At 33.5% G+C, this 16,639-nt stretch overlaps 2 protein-coding genes and 1 long non-coding RNA gene across 3 annotated transcripts in view; 1 reads left to right on the top strand and 2 right to left on the bottom strand.

Annotated features, from left to right (window-relative positions):
* The window catches only part of LOC127836643 (uncharacterized), a 318,189-nt gene that overhangs the window by 230,650 nt on the left and 70,900 nt on the right, over positions 1 to 16,639 (bottom strand). The gene's annotated exons all lie outside the window — the stretch shown is intronic.
* LOC127835872 (uncharacterized) overlaps positions 1 to 16,639 on the bottom strand; it is a 385,246-nt gene that overhangs the window by 314,970 nt on the left and 53,637 nt on the right. The gene's annotated exons all lie outside the window — the stretch shown is intronic.
* Positions 3,200 to 8,631, top strand: LOC127836650 (uncharacterized). The gene is made up of 3 exons (XR_008028857.1): positions 3,200 to 3,307; positions 4,139 to 5,604; positions 7,430 to 8,631. It is a non-coding gene; the product is annotated as an uncharacterized LOC127836650 (long non-coding RNA).

Raw genomic sequence — 16,639 nt, 5'->3', positions numbered from 1 at the left:
ACAGTTTTGCAGAGAAAGCAATATAAATCAATGATGATTATTTACATCTTGTGAATCAACACTATAATAAATTATTGTGGAAAATTATATTTATTTAATGCTTTCCGGTGGTTTATAGAGAAATATCGGTGGATTAAAACGGATAATTTCACTATTTCAAACAATGAAAATTATCAGTGAGAATTATCGATAATTTTCATTGCTTAATGTGAAATGACGTCATTTATTTGACAAAATGACGACATAATCCCAACGACATTCTTAAGTAAAACTCTTTAACAATGTATATAAACTGCGAAAAAAGCATAAAATAAAAAGAAAATTTGTTGGATTCGGTGAAATATTGATTTTAATTCACTCGTGATCATAGAAAATATATATTTTCACTCGTGGCTGCGCCACTTGTGAAAATATCATTGTCTATGATCACTCGTGAATTAAAAACGATGATCCACCGAATCCAACAAATATCCTCTATATAATAGACAAACAAATAGCATTCTCAATGATATGACATTTGTGATTACTAAACATGTGTCATGTGAATCTAATACCTTATTGAAATAAAATATTTGATAATTGAACACAAAAATGCTGACATGACAAACTTTCAATCCACGATGTCTTGTTATTGTCAGCCTGAATTCCGATTGGTCTCTATTAAATTATATTATTAAACTGTTAATTGATCTACACCACAGTCACATTTCTGCATAGAATTAACAAAACAATTAATCTTACCAATACATTTTTATTCATGGATAAAGAAAATAAGCAAAAAATCTTCATTCTTGTCAATATCAATTGCCGCCTTAGAGTCTTTTGATGATTTTTGCTTTGGCAGACACTTGGCTGAAATAATTCGTGTTCAGATTTATCCTGAACGCGAATTATTTCAGCGGTCTTCATTCATAACCAACAAGTTCTCAACTCACATTTCAACCGTCTCCATCCAAAATAACTTCTTTTTGCGTTTAGTAACGGAAGGAGTGTCGGCCAAACAGCAATCGGTAGCCTTCCACACCGGTCTACACGTCGTTTTCCAGTGTTTGTTTTTGTTTCGATTCACAACTAGCATTGTTTTTGTTAGTCCAAATAATTAGACGTAATTCGACCTCATATTTATAGGAGTATGTTTTTTTGTGCGATGTTTGCCTTAGCTGACCGGTAACGTTGTATTCCAAATGAATTAATCAGCCAAAGAGTATTCTTAAAAGTAGTGCGGTGTTAACTCCGCCCACGAAGGGAGATAACTTAGTGTGTTGTAAAAAATGGCGGTATTAAAATTTCCCTCTTTTATTGACGCCGACAATTACATCAGAGAGGAAGAAATCAAAACGTGCGAACGTTTTGTTTTTTTGGCAAGACGTGGGTCACCGAAGTCTACAGGTATTTTAACAGTGCGATTCCAGTGTTTTTTTTATGGTATTCGAAGATTTGTGCCTGTTAAATGCTGCACCTTGCTTATTGTTTACACCCCTCCACTCCAGCATTTTGAAGTTACTGTTCTGTTGACCTGCACTTCCGCAGATGCATAGTGTGTTATATGGTGCCCTTATTTTGGCAAGACGTGGGTCACCACAGTCTACAGGTGTTTTAATATTTCGAATCGAATTTTTGTGCCTGTTTAAAACCCCACCTAGCTTATTGTTTACACTTTCTCTATGGTTTTCAAGATGCTGTTGACTCGTTTCAAAAGTGAGTTCACACTGATAAAGCCAAAAGGGGTACATGTACATGCAAATAAGCGTTGTCCGAATCGTTAACCTTGGCCACTGGCTATAGATTTAAAACATTACATCGACATGACCAACAAATGTAAAGCTCTAGAACACATTAATCATGCTTAAGACTTGGGCTAAGTTTATATGAAATTCACTCGCACAGAACATTGTCATGCATATCGATTCACTATACTGACTATGTGAACATTTTTTAATTAAGCTGTACGTTTACCAAAAAACATACTGAGGTATTGTCTGTCAATTTGCCTTTACTAAAAATTTGCAAGCAGACTTGAAAATCTCATTTATCTTGAAATCATTATTTACATGTTTCTTGCATAATTTTTTAACACAATCGCTCCTTAACACCATGACTAGGTTCGCCCTACATCAAAAATAATTCAGGACTTTCTATCACTTCAATCTTTTCCCACTTACTACAAAATTATGCTACTTTTGCAAATTACATACCACATATGTTATATTTTTGGCACATTTGCATCAAATATTTATATGAAGATGTCAGTGCCATTGATCGTTAAGAACAGAGACGCAAAAGACATAATGGGTTTAAAGAGCATGTGTTGTTTCTGCTATTGCGCCACCATTAGCAGAATGAAGAAAGGACTCCAGTAAATAATTAGTTGTAAAACTGCTGTTATGATCTAAAATAAGTTTTTGTATTTAATTTTTAATGATATAAGTAAAATTAAAATATATATTGTGCAATTGAAATTAAATAAATAAATCAGTATTATGTGGCCCAATGTCTTGTGGCAAGAAGTCTCCATATTTCCCCTGTGAAGTAAAGAAAAACACGGAAAACAAAGAGTGAAAACTTCAAGAGAAAGCCAAAAATTAACCATTAATTGCTATTTTTGGAAATGAAAAGAAGTGTGCATTAAATCTATTTATCACATTAAATTTTGACACCCAACATGTTTAGGAAATATGAAACAGTGTGACTTGTTAATATAATATTGTGATTCTAATAAGGTCCATGGAAAAAGTTATGCAGAAATCTACAAACTAACACTGGCTTTTTAAAAGTTAAAAGGTGTGAATGGAAATTTACTTACAATATTTATTTGAATTAAGCTTATTGTGGAAATATTAAAATTTGAAACAATCGTGTGAAAGCATTGAATTGGTTTAAAAGGCAATAATATTGAAATTTATTGGATAATACACCAAGTGGAAGGAAAGGAGATGGACATTTGTTGGATTGTTTGACGTCAACAATTTCTGGTGTTTGTAAGATATTCATTGTACATGTACATGTAAAATTGTACAATGTCAATGGGTACTTATCAATGCCATCAGCAAGCACACAAAAAGATCTTAAACAGGTAACAAAACATACATTAATTTTATTTTGAATATTTAATGTTTATAATTTTATTTATATATATTTGTAATTTAAGAATAACAATTTCAGTCATTTAATATATATATAAATTTAAAATTTGTTACTTAAAATGAGCACGTCAACTCTTGATCATTTTAGAAATGTACTTCTGAAGTTTTTTAGAATAGAAATTTATCAGCATTCAACAGCTTGGACAGATGGCATAAAGGTATAGGTAAGTTATATATATATATATGTATATTTGGTTAAAGCAGCAGTTTAAACATTTCGCATTATTTATGACTGTTCATTGTTTTTCAACTTTGTTCATGTTTGATGAAAGTTCATACCCAGTTTAATCAAGGGAGGGCTTGACTGATTATGAAGTTGTTATTTCCTAAAATAATGTTTGCCATATATATACATGTATGAAAAGGTAATATTTCTTAGATGTTTACAAGTAATATGCTATTGTGTGAAGAAATGTTACTAAATCCTGCATTAATATCACAACACTTAACACTTTAAATGGCAAAGTCTACATCTTCTTTTACTGGTCAATTTAACTGTGTGTTTTTTTTCATACCCATGTTTATGATACTACAATCTCAGCGATGAGAAAAAAAGGCAAAATAATCATCCGACAAGGCTCATTATATCCGTGTCGATGAGACTCTTTTGCCTATGCTGTTTAATTATATGTTCAGAAGAAACTACATTTAATGTGAAAATGACATTAATTCTTTCATAGAGGATGAGTCATAAATGAGTTTAAATTTTTATATTAATTTTGGTGTTTTTTTTCCCCATATTTTTTAGGTAATACGTGATGTACCTGTGTATGCTTTTAAATTGTGTTTATATTTTTTTTTTATTGTACAACGCCATTGAATATGTTTTATACCTAGAAATAGGCATTCAATGAAATGCTCAAGTTTCAAGCTTACATTTATAGACTATATATAAGAAACTTAAATGATTTTTTTATGTGTTTTGTGTTGATATAAATGTAAAGTTATACTGAACTTATTGAATGTCTGTAGCTTTATTGATGACATGATTGTAGAATTAAGCACTACGGATGGCATTGTGTTTCGATTCTACGAAAATCGTGGTTCCATGCCAATACCATTTGATGGATGTCCGTTCGTGCAATTGGGAACAGAAGTAAGAGAATGCCACTACGGTCCTAATAGGAAGGAAAGAAAGAAAGCTCAGCCGGTATGGTTGTCATATAACACAATTTGTGACAAAATAATGAAAAGACACTGTATTATTATTGAAAATGATATTTTTCTGGTATTTTTAATTATTTGGGTAACATCTTTGTAAGCATGATTGCTTGGGTGGAAGAGAAAGTGCCAGGACAGTTGTTATATATCTACCAGTTGGGCATGGCATTGTAAGCATTCTTGGCTTATCAATTGCTGTGCAGTGAATAAAGTTGTTTACATTCCATGATGTCATTTGATGTGGTAATAATGTAATGGAAATTGGAATGTAATTGGTTAGTCGAATGAAAACTATTTGTGATGGTTATATTATATGGGAAACAAAGTATAGCATGTGATACATAATTATCGGATTTATCCATAATCATATTTTGTAAAGTCTATCTATCAGTTAAGGGTCTCACATTAACATATATTTCTTAGTGTTTAAACAAAATGAATTAAGCTAAACGTTATTGTTTTAATGGTATCTCCGTGTCCCTTTTAAAAGCATCTGTGTCAAACTAAAAATAATACTTTTTCTAGATATTATTATTCACATGTCATTCATGCATGATGTCACATTAAAAGTCAACTTTTCTTATGGTTGTCAAACCATTGGGTTACATTCTATCTAGCTTCATGGCATAATTAATAATACAACTGTTTTTGACGAGTAACAGTAGGTTTGACAAGTTATTCATTATTTGTTTGAAAAGTACGGATATGGAGACTTTTCCCGCGACAAGCGTCATTTGCCATCATCCACAGAATGTATGTCATTGAAAGAAAAGATGTTGGGAAATTTCTTCGTGGTCTTTGTGCTGATGATTGTCGAATTTTCAAGATGTTTTGGGGAATGCTCACGCAACTAGTTGCTGGAAAATGTCCTCAGATAGGGGCCTTTTCCCCATGTGATAGTTGTGGTATTGGATGTTCTATTTACAAGACACATGAAAAAAAATCTACAACAGGCTATTACAGAAGAAATAGGATGTCATCTTATTATTTCATGAAATGCTGAAGTTTGTATTTTGCTCATTCACTGTATGTAGTGTGTTTCTTCTTATATCAGTATTTTGCTTCAAATTTCACTGTAAAACGTGGACAGAATTCACATTGATGACCTGTTCCTGATATATTTCATAAACAGAATCCTTGATTTTATTAATGCATGTATTTCGTGCATGAACATGTATTTAAGAATGATCCCGAACATGCATACGCCGGTGGCAAGAGGAAAATAATTCAAAACACAAAGAAACACGGCTGTTGCTGCCAGATTCGAATGAAAACCATCTTGCGGTTCCCAGACTATAAGGTGAGATGATTTATTATAAATAATGAAATAGAATTTTAAAAATCAACTGTGTACTTTTGAGGAAATTTTTAAGGCAATACTTGTTTAAAGAAAATGTTAAAAATAGATCAAAAGAAATGGAATGAACAATCACAAATCATGTCAGAAACAAATTTAATATTGGTTTGTAATTTTTAAGCTCTGCTGTTTTCAGAGAATACCCGCAGTATTGTCATAGCCAGCTTGTCTTGTCAACCACCGTCTGTGTCATGCTAAGACCTTTACATTGGCTCTAAAATCAAAGTGCACACTGTGCACAAGTATATTCTTTTTGAATGGCCTATGAAACTCCAGAGTAATGTCCCCTCAATTGTTTAAATTGATTTTTTTTCTCCATCTTGAGCTTTTCCTCAGTAACTGTTGCATTTTGAATCACAAAACCTTAAATTGATCTTTTCACGCTTTGGAAAATTGACAAAATTGAAAAAAGTTGTTTCAGATTTGCAAATTTTCGTTTTAGTTATGATATTTGTGAGGAAACAGTAATACTGAACATTAACCATGGTCTAATATAGCCATTATATGCATCTTTTGACGATTTTAAAAACCTAAAAATTATAAAGCGTTGCAACGCGAAACGATTGAATAATTTGGAGAGTTCTGTTTTTGTCGTTAAATTTTGTGAAACTACGAAGATTGCTTATTAAGGTATAAAATACGTCAAGAATGTGTACTCGGCGTAATAGCTCAGTAGGCTAAAGCGTTTTTACTTCAGGACTCTGGCAGGACTCCAGGGGTCACTGGTTCGAAACCTGCTCCGGGCAATGTTCTTTTCCTTTTTTTAATTGTTTTCTTGATTTTTTACTGGAGCTTTTATGATCCAATGTTAACATTTATCAATATAAAGCGTTTAATGAATAAGTTAAAAAAAATGCCAAAATCTGTGAAAAGGCCCCTTTAAGTACGTATTTATCATTATACTGCAGTGGTTTAAGCACACTTTCTGTTCTGATAGTCTTCATAACTCTAGAGATATGCCCGGCTTATTGATTGAAATTTAGGATCTTTTTCAGTCCGGAGGATTGTCTCGGGTACTATTGCAAGGAAGTTCATGAATCTTATTACCTTGCTGTACACATGAATTCTGTTTGTACATTCTTGGTAATTTCATAGTTATTCCTTCAAAATGAATAGAATTGTTAGTAAATTTTTGTCAGTTTTTAGCTGTTAAAAACTGCATAGAATTATATGAGCTAAAAATAAAAGTGTATCATCATACAGCAGTGGTGCATGCATTTTTGGGGGGGATTGGCTTAGTATCTCAAAAGTTATGCTCCTTAATTGAATTTTTTTGCCATGAACGGTTTCTCAACAACTATTGTATGAAATGTATTGAAATTAAAAATTAATGTTTAGTGTTATATTGTGCTGGCACATTTGGAAGTTTGTTGGTTTCATTAAAAGAGTTATGGCCCCTTAATTGATTGAAATTGTGTTTTATGCCCCCGGATCAAATGATCAGGGGTAAATTGATTTGGCCACATCTCTTGTTTGTATTTAATATAATGCATAATTTACATTTGATTTTTTATATTCAGGTCTGTGTAATAAAATGAATCCTTTAGATAATTTTTTTTCATGTAACCATATAATTTAAAAATGAAATTGCCATTCTAGCTGTATGCCCCTCTAAAATGAGCAAATAAAAAGGATATGAAATAGTAATTACTGTAAATTTGATGTTTAGTTACTTTTGTCAGTGTTTTAAATTAGATGTGTCTTTGAGGGAGGTTACTTAATCAAATTTTGTACTTTCTTCATTGATGGCACAATACTTATGACATAGCTTGAAGGCACAGACACAAGGCGGAAAAGACAGGCTGTCATAGATCGGCTAAAATCAGCTGAAGTCTCTTCTTTGAGAGGCGAAGTGTGTGTTCTTGTTGCCTATGTTGGAACCCACGAACATCACGTAATGGGCGAGGTTTGTATTACTTGTAATGGGAATCAAGATCAATGTAAGATTATACTTTTAAAAACTTAACAATTATTGTGTACAACAGCAAGTCATAGAGATGAGACATGTCACATGCAAGATAATCTGGAAGATCTTAACCCAGATTTTCAAATTCTGAGCCCTTCCTTATCAATAAATGTGTTTATGCAATTTATGATATTTGGTATTTTAAAATCTTAAATATTTATGAAACTGCAGTCCTTAAATATCCATTTTCATTTGGCATTGAATTTTGTATAGTAGATCTCACAAGTTATTGTTAATATGTTGATTCTTTAGGGCATGATACATCATCAAGTAGACCTCAACCACATTTTATAAAATTATGGCCCTGTGTTAAAAATTATCTCGGCACTTGTGGCCAATCTTATTCCTGTACATGTAAATAATAAAAAAGTCCCCAAATCATCCCAGAAAGAAACTGGAGGTAGAAAGTTTTTATGTCAGATCATCAGATACCTGTTAGTGAAACTATAACATTTGCTTGTAAGTTTGCTTGTATTCATGTAAGTGACTCATGGCACACTTGGGCCTCTTGTTTGCTTTATCAGCACTTACATGGTAAAAGTTTTTAAATATTAATTACAGTCTGTGAAACAGGTATCAGGCCTTTCCCCATACATTTGCTAATGCACTGGTGTAAACATGCGTGATAAGGGTGATACTGTGGTATCTGTTTGAATTTGTTTAATTTTTAAGTTGCTACATCAAAACTTATTATACTGTAGACGGTTCATTTTTTGTACAAATAATTAATATATAAACAGCATTTGAAACGATATTCAACCTTTTAATTTCACATTGGTTGTCTGGTTGATTTTACATACATGTTGAAGAATGAAAGCAACACAAATTGGTGAGGACAGTTAATAAATGAAAGATTTAGGCACAGGGTTTCCTGGTTTTTAAGCACCTTGGAAAAGGCCTGAGATATTTTGAAATAAGAGTTGTAGAAAGAAACCTATAAAACATATGGAAAACCAGAAGGAGATAAATACTTTATGTATGAAACTTACAAAAATAAAAAAAGTTGAATTCTTGAAGGAGGCTGGCTATGGGCAGCGCCTGGACAAAGAGATTTTGCAAAAGATAAAGGAACTTGCAATGAAGGAGGGCATAACAAATGCCACTGAAATGAAAAGCCACATAGCATTGTTTGTGAAGAGCAAGTACAGTCACATTCCCAAGTCAAACAGAAGATTTCATCCAACTATGCAGGACCTTCGATTCCACATATCTTCTGCTTTGAAAAGCAATATGTAAGTGAATATAACTAACAAAACAGTAAATAAAATAAAAGAGATTGAGTAATTGAAAGATAGTCATTTACTTTATAAGATCATTTTCTCAGTTTTTGTTTTTAAGAAATCATTGGAAAGTGCACATGCTCTAAATAAAAATAGTGTACTTCGCAATATGTAATTGATTTTTTTACATGTGTTTACAAATGTCAAATTCCTTCACTGTACTCAATTATTTACAAGAAAAATGTGCAAAGTTCTATTAATTAAACATGACCAACTTTAAAAATGATTTAAATAAATTGCTCAATTAGGAATAGCATTAATACCCCTTTATTGATAAGGCTATCAACTTGTACACCAACCAAGAGGAGCTATTGTCACGACTCTCTAATTGTAATAAGCATATACTTTTTTGTTCATTTCTCAGAAATGGTCAAAGAGATTTGGATAAATATTTTTTAAATTTTTTACCGTTAGAAGGGAAAGGAATTTAACAAGGACAGGTACCTGGTTACCCTTCATTTAATTCAGACAAACTAATGTTACTGAAAGTTAACATTTTTATCGTTGTGTTACTTGTTGGTTCAGAAACCATCACATGTTTTTAGCCCAAATTGGTTTGCATGTTTTGGGAAGATCTGGAGAGAAATAGGCAGATGCTACACACTGCTTCTGTTTGGTTACACTTATTCTGCCCCAATGGGATGGTCAATGGAGAAATTATGAATATCTTGCAAATATTATATAATGTGGCTGAAAATTCAACAACAAATGAAACAGATGTGTCTAAAACATCTAATTGCATGCATCCAACTTTTGGATACCCTGGATATAGGCAATTATCTTAAAATGTCTGGTCCATATCTCAACCCTGTTTGCAGCAACCTGTATTTTTTGGAAGCTAGACCTTTCCACAACTTTTTATTGAAACATGGTTAACATATTTCACATGAGTACCAGGAATTTTATTGTTCAAAATAGAAAATTTGGTTGCTGGTTACTTTTTGTTTATAGGTATATTTATCAGATACCGCTGAAAGAGATTTGGTCCAATTTTTCCATGCATGTTTACAATATGAAGGGGATGTCATTTCACCAGGTCAAACCAATCAGAATTTATTATTGTTTTGTTTTATGACCTAATAGTTCAAGTAGATTTTATTGTTGAAAAAAAATATTTTCAAAGTCTTATTTTTTGAAGAAAAAAAAACAACATAAAAGATTCCTTTTTATACGCCCGTCTATGACGGGACGTATTATGGTATACCCCGCGTCTGTCCGTCCGTCCGTCCGTCTGTCCGTCTGTTAATGTCGTACGCTACGTCAATATCCTTTGACAGATTTTCTTCAAATTTTAACACAATCTTAATATTGACAAACCCTGATCCCCTTTCGTTTTTTACGGAATTCTGAATTGTCGTTCCAGAGTTATGGGACTTTGTTCTTCAAAATTTCGTGATTTCATTGAATGTCCTACTGTAGCTCAAATATCCTTTGATGGATTTTTTTCAAATTTCAACACAATCTTAATATTGATAAACCCTGATCCCCTTTCGTTTTTGACGGAATTCTGAATTGTCGTTCCAGAGTTATGGGACTTTGTTCGTCAAAATTTCGTGATTTCATTGAATGTCCTACTGTAGCTCAAATATCCTTCGATGGATTTTTTTCAAATTTCAAACACAATCTTCATATTGATAAACCCTGATCCCCTTTCGTTTTTGACGGAATTCTGAATTGTCGTTCCAGAGTTATGGGACTTTGTTTGTCAAAATTTCGTGATTTCATTGAATGTCCTACTGTAGCTCAAATATCCTTCGATGGGTTTTTTTCAAATTTCAACACAATCTTAATATTGATAAACCCTGATCCCCTTTCGTTTTTGACGGAATTCTGAATTGTCGTTTCAGAGTTATGGGACTTTGTTCGTCAAAATTTCGTGATTTCATTGAATGTCCTACCGTATTTATTTATTACCTTACTACTTCATTGGCGAACGACGGGCGTATCATGCGCTCATGGCGCAGCTCCTCAGTTTAGTTTTAGTATGTATGATAGCTGTTGTAAAAGCAAACACTAACAATGGCAGATAAGCTTGAATATAATTTTGCCAAATGTATGCCTCATTTTGAACAGAACTATGTTGGTTGAAACAGGAGAGACTAATTTCAAAGGGGCATGTTACTTTAATACAAATGGCTACCACTGGGACATCAAACACAAAGGAAGGTGGCGCGCTCGTCCTGCACCGCTCATGTTTTAAAAAAAAATTCATGGTGTCAACTGACAACGCTCTTGTATATTATATCATCAAAATATCAAGTGTTGTTAACATTTCAAAGAAAACAAATGAAATATTTACTTTTTCATTAAATATTAAGTAATGTTAATCGCTGCAATGAATATTATCATGCTCAAGTTAATACTGTATAATTGCTGAGATAGAAAATGTCTTTTATTGATAAGAATATTTTATGAAATGTATTACTTTTATTAATAATATAATATGTCTTTCTATATCTGTTGGATCAGTAAATAAATCAATATGATAATGAGTATTAAATGCCTATGCATACCAAAACTCAATAGGGCATTGTACCAAATGTGACTATCTTACAAATTAATACAAGTATTAAGAAATAACTTAAATGCACTAAAATTGCCCACCATATTTCAATAAAAAAATTTCAATTGTTTATTTAATAATATATTGTATCAGATATGTAAGTTATTCCCAACACATTTTCATACATTTATTTAATTGTGAATTTAATAAATCATATTTTGCCAAAGGTTGAGAAAATTGTGCAGCCAGTGTGAAACTCAATATCTGACCAGTTGTCCTCAAATTTTGATATACTTTTTTTATTTTTCAATTTCATGTACCATTTTTTTAAATATACTTCCATGAACTCTTGCTTTTTTGCAGACACTGTTATGATGATCAGGGAAATTTGACTGGCTTTAATTTCTGAATGGAAGAAGGAATCTCCTTCAGACAATTTCCATTTTCGTCCAAGGTAGGCTCACATTGAAAAATATAAATCCATCATTGTTAAGTTGAACTGTGCACTGAAGGGTCCTGTAAAGTATTGTGTGGTTGTTGGTTGTCTCAGTGGCATACTCGTATTATATTCCATCAGGAGTTGCTTCAAATGACCATTTGTTCCAAGTAAGGGTTAGGCAATTTTCACAAAAATTCTTTTTAGCATCATTTCAAATATAATTTTCTGCCGCCAGAGCGTTGTTTTTTTTATGCCCCCCAAAGGAGGGCATATAGTGAGCGGACTGTCTGTCCGTCTGTCCTTCTGTCACACTTTGCATTAGGTTTCAAAATGCTCATAACTTCTATGTCACTTCAGATAGCAAATTGATATTTCGCATGCATGTGTTTCTCATGGATCTGCATATTTTAGTGGGGAAAGGTCAAGGTCATCCTTCAAGGTCAAATGTCAAATATATGGCTTGAAAGCAGCGTTGTGTTGCTGTCAAACACATCTATTGTTGATGTTTGTCAATAATAATTTCATGGAATTTAATGAAACTTAAATAAATGTGTATCATCTAATTGCTGTGGTGCATGTATGAATTATGCTGGGATGAACTTCGTATTTCAAGAGTTAGGCCACCTTAATTGTGCTCCCCCCCAAAAAAATTGGGGGGAGCATATAGTCGCCGCTTCATCTGTCCGGCCGTCCTTCCGTGTGTGTCCGTCCGTTCATGCAAAATTTCTGTCCAGGCTATTTCTCAGCAACTTATGACTTGAATTCAATGAAACTATGGGAAGCTTAACTACCAAGAGGAGTTGTGCATATTATGGTCCGGTTATGGTCGGATGATTTTTCACCAAGTTATGGCCTTTGTAATTTTCCCTTAACTGTACATATAGTGCAGTTCTTGTCCGGCTATTTCTCAGCAACTAATGACTGGAATTCAATGAAACTTTATGGGAAGCTTTACTACTGAGAGGAGATGTGCATATTATCAGCCAGTTCTGGTCGGATGATTTTTCACAGAGTTATGGCCCTTTCAAATTTTCCATTGTACATATAGTGCAATTATTGTCCGAGCTTTTTCTCAGCAACTTATTACGGAAATTCAATGAAACTTTATGGGAAGCTTCACAACAGGAGATGTGCATATTATCAGCCGGTTATGGTCGGATGATTTTTCACAGGCCCTTTGAAAAATTTTATAAACTGTACAAATAGTGGGCAATTCTTGTACGGGCTATTTCTCCCCAACTACTGACTGGAATTCAATGCAGCTTTATGGAAGCTTCACTACCAACAGGAGATGGCGCATGTTATTTGTAGGGTTCTGGTTAGATGATTTATTTAGAGAGTTATGGCCCTTTGGAATTTTTAAGTTGCTAAACCATCCATCGTATTATTTGTGTCCAAAGTTATGCCCCTCAAGACGTTTCCTTTTCAGGGGTGTGTTTTTTCCTCCTTTAGCTGATTTCCTCCCTTTCATGTAAAACTTATTTACAATTAGTTATAAACTTTGCTGGATCTATATACAAATGAAGAGTTTAACTAAATTCTGTAAGAGGGTTAGGGCAGTTTCCTCCCCTTAGATGGTTCTTAATCACACACTTGCTTTATTCTGAAATATTGTTCAATATTGTGACAAAAAACCCTTGGGGGAGCATCATCTGTCTCTGACGGTTTCTGTTTAGTGAAATTAAGTATTTGTTCTGCCATGAACTGTTGTATAACTATTGTATGAAAATCATGCATATAAAAATAAATATTTGCTATTTTATTGTGCTGGTAAACTTGCCAGTTTTGTTGAGTTCAGCTCTAGATGTCTGGTCCTTTATTGTTTGAAATTGTTTAACTTGTGTGTCTGGTTCGATGTAGAGATTGTAATGAAATTCAAATTGAATGTGTTTTTGTGTTTCTGACATAAGCTTTGTCAAGATAATTTGGGTAGTTCAGATTGTTTTCATTAAGCGATTGACAATGACTGATTTTTTTTAATTCTTTGGGGGATACCAAAAATTAATTGAATTTTCTTGTTATACTAACTATTGCGAGACTTTTCATGAATCTTGCAATATCTGACTGAATGAAGTGTTCATTCCAAATTTCTGTTTCGAGTTACTGAGAGCTCCATATTAATGGCCTCTAAATGGATTTAATTTTCCAAATCTGTCCAGCTGGTGCTCTTTCTTTGATATATCACTGTAGTGAGTGATATAATAGCCCCATTTAAACCCTCTCGTCGCATACTGTGGGCCAGCTAAGCTTACATAAACCTTTGGAGGAAAAAAGTTAAAGGGGCTTAAGAGAAAGAAAATCAAACATACTGTTATTTAATTATATAACTATAAATATGAAGTTATTAAAACTGTCATTTCTCATTTTGTCACAAATAATAGTGAATGTTTTGTTTTAGTGGAATTTCATCAGAGGGTGTTCCGCAAACATTGCTATTTGTGCATCAATCCGAATTTCAACGAAAAATGTTATGAAGTAATGGGAGCACAGTGGTGATGGATAGCACATACAACACTTCCAAATACAATGTATGTGTCTTTTTTATGGCTGTGTTGACTGGAACAGGATACCTCCCAGTAGGGACTTTCCTACTGGAGAAAGAGACAGCGCATGAGATAAAAAGTGCGTTGGAGGTCATCAAGGGCTGGTGTCCAAACTGGAAACCAAGATCCTTTGTTTGCGATCTTGATCAGAGAGAAATCTCTGCCGTAGAGGAATGTTTCAAAGGTAATTCAACTTGTGCTGAACTTATAAGCATTAGTATCTTGATGTCAAATCCTTATAAGTTGTTTTGATTATTGTTCTGCAATAGTGATTTACAACTGGAGTGATCTTTTAATTACACAATAATATTAAACCTGTCCTAACAAAGTTTGGTATTGGATGTAATATTAGGTTCAGTGGAATCCATTCGTCAGTCAGTTGGTCTTTGTTAGACCCAACGTCATCAGAAAGATAACTTAAGTTCTCTTTGACACTAAGTTCTCAAAGAAATTTTTGGTGTTGATTACTCAAATGCAACAGTCTTAAGGCCACATGAACAAATTTCCAACAATCATTGTTCGATTCAAATATCATGCCTTTTCTTCAAATTTTGAAGAAATGGTTGTTAACCACACGATGAAGACCTCTATTGAATGTGGCATTGATACATTTAAGTACAATATCACAAAATCGTGTGAATATATTTTCTTTGACAGCTTTATTATCCCCCGCCAGAGGCGGAGGGATATGTTTTGGCGTTGTCTGTCCGTCCGGCTGTCCGTCCGGCACTTATGTATCCGGAGCCATATCTTGGAAGTGCTTTGGCGGATTTCATTGAAACTTGTATGAGTATATATATGCATAAGAGGATGATGCACGCCAAATGGCATTGTATACCATCTGTTAAAAACAGAGTTATGGCCCTTTGTATCTTGAAAAAATGCTTTTACTATATGCACTTTTGTGTCCGGAGCAATATCTTGGAAGTGCTTTAGCGGATTTCATATAAACTTGGTATGAGTATATATCCCCCGCCAGATGCGGAGGGATATTGTTTTGGCGCTGTCTGTCCGGCTGTCCGTCCGTCACTTTTGTGTCCGGAGCCATATCTTGGAAGTGCTTTGGCGTATTTCATTGAAACTTCGTATGAGTATATATATGCATAAGAGGATGATTCACGCCAAATGGCATTTTACACCATCTGTTAAAACCAGAGTTATGGCCCTTTGTTTCTTGAAAAAATCTGTCAGTTTGTTTCATCCGTCCAATTGCATCCATCCTCAAACAAAGCATATGTTGCGGGGGATATCAATTCTACGAATTTGCTTGTTGAAGTGCTTTCTGAATGTTTGTTTGAAGATTCTACTCATTTTTTTGTTTTTACTCCAAATGTCAAGGCCACGCTGTTGCTAAATTGCCTTATTTGCATGGTCTGATGAATTGAATAGAGTTGAATTTGGCAATTTATCCAAGAAAATAACATTGTTTGCAAATATTTCTATTTAAACTTACAAATTTCCTTCTGTTCTGGAAAATAATATGTTAAAAGATTTGAATATTTGGCTTATTGTGTACTGATAAATTTCCTTTTTTGTAGATTGCATTGTATTTACATGCAAGTTCCATAGAGAGCAGGCATGGGATCGTTGGTTGCGAGTTCATGAAAACAATGCACTGCAGCACAAGGACGCTATTTTGAAAAGGTTTGATTTTAAAACAAATCTGAACTAATTTAAGATCCCGATCTTTGGCCTCACTTTTTTGTTCAGGTCCATTTCTCAGAAACCATGAAAGATATTTCATTCAAATTTGGTATTAATTATTACAATGTAGGGGAACATATTTTACAAAGGCAGTTACCTTAAAATATGTTTATTCATACTTATTGCCATTTGTAACCAGGTTATTCGATAGGTGGGCGGAACAAGCTTGCTCGGGCCATAACTTTTTCGTTCATCATCAGATTTTAAATCATTGGCACATTTGTTCCCCATCATTACACTGTGTGTCGCACGAAAAAATTACGTGGATATTTCCAAGGTGAAGGTCACAATTTAAGTTTGAAGGTAAAAAATTGCCATAAATTAGCTTGTCCTGGCCATAACTTTGTGATTCATTGTCAGATTTTAAAATCATTGGCACATTTGTTCACCATCATTAGACGGTGTTTGGCGGGAAAGAATCGCGTTGATATCTCCAAGGTCAAGGTCACAATTTGAGTTTGAAGGTCAAAAATGGCAATAAATGAGCTTGTCTTGGCCATTACTATGTCATTCATTGTGACATTTGTAAAATCATTTGGCACA

Source organism: Dreissena polymorpha, chromosome 6, assembly GCF_020536995.1.
Source record: "Dreissena polymorpha isolate Duluth1 chromosome 6, UMN_Dpol_1.0, whole genome shotgun sequence".
NCBI lineage: Eukaryota > Metazoa > Mollusca > Bivalvia > Myida > Dreissenidae > Dreissena > Dreissena polymorpha.
This window is presented reverse-complemented; position numbering and strand designations above follow the sequence as displayed.